Here is an 8800-nt window from a genome sequence, read left to right as displayed (position 1 = left end):
AAAAGCAGAAAAGGAGGAAGAAAAAGTCCTTCCTATTTAAAGGAAAAAAAGAAAAGAAAGCTAGAGTGAGAAGTAAACTCAAAAGCATAGAAATTGTGAAATTTAGTCTGTAAAACACTCATCAAGAAAATTTCCTGCTAAGTCATAGCTCAGATTTCTCTCTATCCAGAAAAAACATTTCCCTTTCTTCCAAGGGCTATCACATTTTTCAGGATAAAAAGCAAATGAAGAGCCTAATGTGAGGAATTTGAGATAATATTGTAAACCCTGTAAGCTTTTAAATAATTAGAGGCCTTCATTGGTATTACAAGAAGATAAATGATTCCATATAGTCCAAAGCTGATCTGTACTCCTACTATGTACTTTAGCCTTGGGTAACTGTAGGAATAAAGAAATATTGCATATAAATCTCTCCATGATGTTTTAATATAGAAAAATAAAGTGCCATTGGTTTTGAAGAAGATCAATGGAATTGCTGTTTCCTTCTTCTTTTATTATGCAAGTATGCCATGTAGGAATTTGGACAACAAGTAGTTTATGAAATGTAAAAAAATACATTAATTGGCATTAGAGTAATAAGAGGATTTTTGATCAGTGCTAATGTATTATTCTTTCATATATATATACACACACATGCACGTGCATATATGTTTGCAACATGTTACCATAAATCATGTGAAAACGTAGAGCAGATGTTCTGTAGTAGCTGGGATTATTGAGCCTTGGTTGTGCTTTCATGGGAACTGACCCACAGCGGGCTCAGCAGAACATGCTTTATGTATATAGTAATGGGGCTACTTGAAAAGAATATTTATACATGGGGCTAACCTAGTTTTTTTAAACATGAGAGGTGACTTGTCTTCTTTCTTAGTCTGCTTTTAGATGAGTCAGACTGTATACAGACGGTTTCATTAGAAGAATATTTTCCAGTAATTGGTCATTTGTAATTGTCTACACATCCAGAGGACAGGTTTTCTTAGCCATTTCCCCAGCCCACGCACAGGGATGCCACGAGTTGAACCTCAGCTGCGTTTGAAAGCCTGCTGGACCCAAAAGATAAAAAGCCAGAACAGACCCAGTTAAAAATGACTGGTCAGAACGAGGTTTACAAAAACTGAGGTTTACACCTTGTTTGTGGTGGGGAACTGCACATCGGGTAGAAACTGGTCCTATTTATCCCCACTGTGCCCAAGCCAAGGGATTTGTGTATCTGTGTCCCCAAAAGGCAGCCTGAGGGAAGATCAAAATAACCTGTTCTTCAGAATAAACTGCTTAAATTATGCCTGGTTGGCTGCCCATATTTCTAAGGACAATGCAGCGACTGCTGCAGAGCTGTATCGCCAGCAGTGTTTCTCTACAGCAGAGGTTAGAGGGACTAAGATCATAATACAGTATATAAATATATGGCAGTTTATAAGAAACTAAGGATTATTGCAGCAAAATCCTCAGCAGCACCAAATAAAATGCAGAAACAAATGCACCTTTAAGCAGCATCAGAGAGAATATACCACACAATTTCAACTAAATCAATGAAAGCAGTAACTGGCCCTTGGCAGTATTCCCAGCAACTTTTTCCCCATATTTGGGGATCTGCCCTCAGAGCATGTGAATTTGGGGCTGCCAAGAGCACATCTCTGCCAGACGGAGGGGGCAGAGGGACACCCCACCACGCAGCACCCACGGGGCAAGGAGAGGCTATCTCGGCAAGGCAAGGCAGGGCCGCAAACGAAACGTGGGAGACATTGCAACGCCTCTGCAAATATTTTCCACTTCTCAGAGCAGACAGCAATGAATGAAAAATTAGAAATTTCACATGCATACATTTTTAAAAAAAAAAAAAAAAAAAAAAGAAAAACACCACTAGTTTCTATGCCATGCTTGCCAAGGGGCAGCTCTAATTCATCCCCTTGGCCATCTCTGTTGAATTTTCCTCTCTACAATTTGCTAAACAGCCAGATTTCCATGGTTACCAGGGCTTGCTACTGATACGCCTCAAACATACTGTACATTTTTGCTGGGGAGACGCAGACACCAAGTCATTCCCGCACGACCGCCCGGAGCAGCGGGCTGCAGCCGAGCCCTGCGCCGGTCCCTGCCGAGGGCACCGAGGTGACGGCAGGGACTAACCCAGGCGAGGGGCGATGGGAGAGATGGTGCTTCATCCTTGCTTCTCCTTGCTCTGGGGAAGAGACGTCATGTAGCCACCACACACAGCTTTAAACATTCGACAATGGCCACAGGATTGTGCCACGGGAACCCCTGGATCCTCTCTTCTGGCCTTACCCCTTGTACACGCACCAGCGTCTTCAGCTAAGGAATCCGCATGGCTTTGTGTGGCCAACTCCCAACATCCAAACCTTTTTCCCATTCTGTTTTTGGCACACATGTGCCTGAACGCGCACACACGTATTGCATCGGTGGTGGGTTCGTAGGAGGGAATTACTATGTTAAAATCTAACTTTTTTTTTTAAAAAAAACAATGCAATTATTAATTTCCACCAAGAGATCATAATATTTTCCTACTTTTGATGTCTAATAAGCTAATTTCAATCAAGAGGTTGTATAATTTCCTGTTTTTGAAGTCTAATGAGTAAATTGCATGGAAACCTCCATAAAGCACAGAACTCATTAATAAATGTATAGTCTCTTTGTCCAAGAGTTCCAACATTAAATCAAATGCACAACAACCAGATGTTTTTCACATTACTGCATTTCAAGATTTTACTGGAAGTGATCTCATCATACATACTTAATGTAGGTGTCCAACTGTGCATGTTATTCGTATCACGCATCAGACCTTGCAGCTTTAGGACACTGTGTGGCAAACACAACTATTGTTTAAAGTGGATAAAATTTATGCTAAGCTTGCCACAGGGATATGAAGGAGACCAAATTGGATACAATACACTGATTTTGATGAGTGTCAGAAGTGAGGAAATTATATCATTCAAACATTTGAACTTATTGTTAGGAAACACTGAGCCACTGTTTCTGGGAAAGATATTGAATTTAGCCAATCTAGTAAATCAAAGACTTTTCTGTCTGTCTTTGAAGTAGGAAATTAACTGCAAATGCAAAAGATTGAGACCAGTACAGAGACAGAGCTGAAACAAGATGTGTGTTTTTCAAAGAAAATGAAAACGAAGGCTCGCTTGCAGGGAGGGGTGGAATAACGTTTCAGTGGGAAAACATTGCTTCATCATTTTTGAAGAAAATGTATACAGTTAAGTTAGGATTTGAACTTTTTGCTAGGAAGCATGGCAAGCCGGTGGAATGAGGCTTCCTTCCCTGAAGGGATGGAGAGCACAGGATGCAGCTCAGTCGGCGCGCTTGCACGCCACAGTCTCGGCTTGCCTTGGTCATTAAAGAAATACCCGCTATGGACTTCAACTTATGAGTACTAATTAGTCACCTATTAATTACCAGCAAGAGTTGGCTGAAGGTTATTCAGGACTCTTTATCATCAGAGCTGAGCAGTGGGCAGCCTTTTGCCCGAGGCAAGCTCACACCTCCAGTTCATTGCAGAATGAATGGCAATGAACTGGCAATTCCCCTCTTCTCCCCCCCTTGTCTGAGTAAGATTTTGAGTTTCCTCAAGACTGTAAGAAATCTCACAGGAAGGTTTCGCAGGGGCCGTCATACTCTTTTTGGTTCCCTCTCCCACTGGAAACACCATCAGAGCTCAAATCATGCAGAGCATCCCATGGGGCATTTGCTGAAACAGAGTTGCTGAGGCATTTGCACACCCCAGCTCCACTCTGAACCAAGGGGCCATGGGAGGAAAGGAAGAAGGAAAAGGAGTGTTTCATTTGAGAAATGGGTGAAATTAGCTCATCTTGTCCTCCCCATCAATTCGTCCCAACCTGCTTTGATGCCACCTTCCTACAGAGATAAGGTTCCTCCGAACTGCTCTGCCATAGCTTTCTGGGATATTTTCAACAGCAAAGGGAGGGCTCACAGCCTTTCTACAGAGAAATGACCATCAAAAATGAAAATACTGCCACTTCTTATGGGCTCAGCTTTGACTCACAGCACAAGTAATGGGGAAGCAGGAATACTGACCAGCATCTGCCTGGTTTCCTCTTTCAGAGATGTGGGAAGCCCACCCAATTTCTCAGCCCATTCATTGGGAAGGAAAAGAGGAAGCAGAACTGAGTCATTTTCTCTTTCTACCACAAGAAGAGTGTCAAGGAGCTGTTGAATTTGTGCCTCTTACTTGCAGCCGGATCGTCTGAGCCCAACACATCTGAGCAGGTCCAGTGGAAGCTGTCCAAGTCCTGGTGTAACAACATGGATCATGTTGGCACACAGAAACACAAAGAAGTGTCACACTTAAATGAGGGAATTGTCTCCTTTTAGAGAAATAATAGGCTTTTCAAATACGTTAGCAAGCCCTTTAACAATGTCTAGAGACAGCTCAAAATAAATAGATATATCAAACAGCCCTGAGCAGGAGAGCACATGGTCCCAGGCTGTACCCAGACCTGAGCTGATGGTGTTGGCACGGCCCTAAGATGTCAGTGGGAGCAGCAGGTCTGAATATGGGAGCTGAATTGCTTGGTGCAGTTCCTGCAGGAATTAGATCACTTTTTGGCCTTCATTAGATTAATGCACATGGCTGTTAGAGCAGCTAAGGCGATGAAGGGTGCTCTGCCTGTGTGCAGCCAGCACACAGCATTGCCGAGGTCTTGGCTCTCCCTTCCTTTGCAGGAGGAATAAATTTGGCACGTTGCTCATAACACGCTCACCGATATCCCGTCAATAATCTTTGTAATATCTGTAGCTCATTATGAAGAGAATATAGACTTGAATTAGGAGGCTGAATCCAATTAGGCTGAGCTGAATTGCAGTGCTCCAGGTCTTAAAGAGACCACGAAAGCCTGATCCCATTTGAGATGTCCCGTTTACATGCTGGATGCTTGCAAAGAGCAGATTTTGCAAACCCTCAGATCATTTTTACAGTAGTCCTCATTATCCCCATGCCAATTTCTGTCAATCAAAACTGGCACTATAAAATAAATAAATCCCCGTACCGCTACCAAGGGGTTGGGAACCTTCTGGAGACTTGGCACTCGTGTCGCACTGCTTGCCAGTGGGTGAACTCAGCACAAAAGCCCACCGCTATGAGAATAACAAGGCCTTGATCAACTCAGCCTTCAGCATCAAGCCCCAGTCTAATCTAGTGAAATTATCCTCTGTCACTTCTCACCGGGCGCCGGCGTACAAAGGCAGCAGCGTGCCTGGGCAAGCAGATAGCGAGGCTGCCCAGCTCACACCAGCGCTGTACCTGCCCAAGAAGGGGCAAAACACACACTGGCTTTTTGTAGGACCAATGTTTGGGTTTGTTGTTTGGTTTTTTGGTTGTTTGGGTTTGTTGGGTTTTGGGGGTTTTTTTTGAAAGAAAAAAAGGTGTCAAAACAGACTTTGCTGGCCAAAGCAACTGCTTGATCCCTGGCAATTCTCCGGCGCTGTCTGGCTGACCCTTGGTGGCAGAGAAATTATTCACAACTGGTTGACATAAGGATCATAACCAAGCAACTTCTGAACCCGGTCCTACACAGGAGGGCTTCATAACTGCGGTATTGAGTTCCTCCTGCCCAACTGTGTGTATTGTGTGGACAGTTTTTAAAGCTTGCTATTCCAGGGGAAAAAGCTCATGTCAGTCTATACAGACACTGGAAGGAGCAGCCGTGGAGCACAGAGAGAGGTTTCATAGCTGATTTAAAGGAGAGCTAATTTTGCACAGTATGTGCATTTTGAAAGCAAGAGTCTAAAGATTCAAATGATCCACGAGGTAATGCTCTCCTAGGGCATCTGTGATACCAAGAACTTGTAACATGGGGAAAGCAATATCCTGCCCTTGTTACAAACACTGGGAATAGTACACCCCAAAAAGCATTACAAAATTTTAACAACCCCAACACAATTTGATACATAAAGGCTTCATAAGAGCATATAAAATTAAATATAAAAGGACACTTATAAACCTCCCATCCATTGCCTATTTGCAAATGTTTCACATAGTTGGATATCAGCATGTTTTCTGAATGAACTATAATACTGCTATACTTTTCTCTAAAATTATGTAGTGATTGTTTTTGATATGGGCATTAAATAACTTCAGTTTTCAGGCAAGAAAATGCCCCTTCAATCCCTTTCTCCCTTTAAAAAAAAAAAAAGAATAAACAGAAGTAAGTGAGGAAGACCTCCTTTCTCTGAAAACCAGCTGTGCAGACATGCAAAGCCACTGCACCCTCTGCTGGGCACTGCTGAGAGGAGACCTTTACACAAACTAGACAAGCTGCATACATTACATGTTGTCCTGTACAAGAGAAATTCATTTTTCCTGAAGATGTCTTCCCAATTGTACAGCAAGGATGAAACCACAACATGCCTCAAAGCAGCTGTCATCCCAGTTAGAGATGCCCAGTGGTGCAAATTGTGCTCTGGGTACCAGGAATGATAAATCCAGCATCAGCCATGACTGTGAGTGAATGGGCAGCTGACAAGTTTGCTCCCAGCAATAATTAAAATGAAACATCTTTTAGCCTAGGAACCCAAAGCAGCTCAGGGGACAGCCTTGCAGTAGCATCCAGGAGCAAACAGGGGAGGAGATGCATCCAAGACTTCTGGTCTGGGCATGTCTGGGTCAGAAATGCCAGAGAGGGGCCAAGCACCCCTCACTGCCCAAGGAGCACCCACCAGGCAGCCAAAACAGCCCAGGGCATCCTCCTCCCTGCACCACGTTTTAGGGATCCACAGCCCTGCATGAGCTCGACTCACCCCACAGCTCTTGGTGGGACATGGTCTGAGGGGCGACAGGGCAAAACTGAGAGGCATCATCCAGCTCCTGAGCTGGATTACTGTGGCCTGAGATAAAGCTTTCTGGGTTTTCCATGACAAACCATTCATCCCTGAGGCTTTCCAGAGCCACAGGTCTCCTCCATTTCACAATGCAACCAGCTAAACCAAAGCCATGTGTCCAAGAAGGACCTTGCAAACAAGTAGGAATTTCTTATCAGAGCTGCAGGAGCATGCAGACTACCTGCAGACACTTGATTGTTTCTTAAAAGGAAAAAAAAAAGCTTCCCTAGCCTTCATTGCATCAAAGCAACAAATCCCAGAGAGGTTTTAATTAAACCTCATGCACCAACGGAAGGAAACGCTTAGCAGGAAAGACTGTTTTCCGAGAGAAGCCATACAGGAAAGTTATCAGCAACCCAAGCAATAAAATACAGGGGTAGGGAATGAACTGTGGATTTAATGGCACAAGTAGGAGTTATTCACAAACCCTCTCTTAATGGTGAAGCGTAGCTATCAAACCTGAAGCCTGTGTTTAGCAGTGAGGGGCTGATACCACTGGAAGTGGTATTTAAGGTATTGCAAACCAGCTGCGACACCTCAAAGGCATCAAGGGGGACCCTGGACTTGCTCATATCCTCAACTCTGAGGTTATTCGCCCAGAAGCAAGAGTTGCTGCTGGATACTCATTGACAGTTTTTAAATTAAATGGGATTATTTTTCTAGTTTAAACTAGAATTAATTTGGATGACTTTAATAGTCCACTCCAGCTTCACTGTTTGTGCCTCTAACGTAGGATGTGTTCTCACTCAGAGGAGCCTGGGCTCATTTTCTGGCTTGTCAGCATAACCACATCACTCCTCTCTCCATCGTTCCCCCTCTTATGTCAAACACGTCGATTCATCCCCATCTCAAGGCTCATCACAGCTCATCCCTACACTGGCCATCTCCCACATGCTGTCAAGCCATCAGCGCCCACCTCCAATCTGCCAGCATCGCTCACCTTTGCTGCCAACAGCAAACTCTCCAGCTGTCCTCTCCCCTGCGTGGCTGCATGCAGAAGAGCTCTTCTCCATCACCCAACAACCCTCCTCAGATGTCCCCTGGATGTTTGCTCCTCCATGACCCTATGAAAAAGCAGGCTAAGCCCTTCACCCGTGGTGCTGGCCAACGTGGTCTCTCTGCTGTGCACAGATCTCCTTCAGTGGGCTTTCACACAGCCCTGAGCACGAGGGACCAGAGTGACACGAGGGAAACCATCAGCCATGACCACGGAGCAATAAATCACCAAACACACAAACGGGATAACAAATACCACACAAACTTCCAATTTCTGGCTTTTTTTTCTTTGCCGGGTGAGTGACAGTTTAACGATGTCTTCCCATCATTACCAACAGACTTGTGTTAAAAACAAATCAAAGCTCTGGAGCCAGCTCTGCCCCACAGCTGGATTAATGAGCCATGAACAGCCTCAGCCAAGGCACTGCCTAGGGAAGCAGCTCCTTCGCGGCTTGCCTCCACTCTGGCAAAAGCAGGTATGTGCAATGGAAGTAGGTAAGAGAAATTATATTTAGACAGATACCTACATTTTAGCAGTAGCAGGCTTTTCTACTTTGAACGTTAACGCAAGCCGGTCTTCCTTATCCGTGCCTGTACTCCAGGCCCAATCCTCTTCCATGGAAAGTCTTGGGCAGAGGAAGGGAGAGAGGCGTCATCATAACAAACATTTAAGCAAATGGTTAATTTTCCCGAATCAGGACCGTAGACTTTAGGAGGCATTACTTGACCTAGAGTCAGCAACTTTTTCCACCAACACTAAAAATACCCTTGAATGAGCCGTGGAAATACGATAGCTTAAACACTTAGCAGCACTTTAGGCTAGACAGTGGTTTATAATTATAGGGTTTCCGTTCAGAGACCTGCCAAGGGGCCATTCCCACACAGTCTTTATTTTAGTGAGGGCAGGGCTCTGCCAGCCCAAAGGTGAGGAGGGTAGGTG

Source organism: Haliaeetus leucocephalus, unplaced genomic scaffold (genome assembly GCF_000737465.1).
Source record: "Haliaeetus leucocephalus isolate CR32 unplaced genomic scaffold, Haliaeetus_leucocephalus-4.0 Scaffold656, whole genome shotgun sequence".
In the NCBI taxonomy this organism is placed as follows: Eukaryota; Metazoa; Chordata; class Aves; order Accipitriformes; family Accipitridae; genus Haliaeetus; species Haliaeetus leucocephalus.
The sequence above is the reverse complement of the archived record's forward strand: the minus strand, read 5'-3'. Positions refer to the sequence as shown.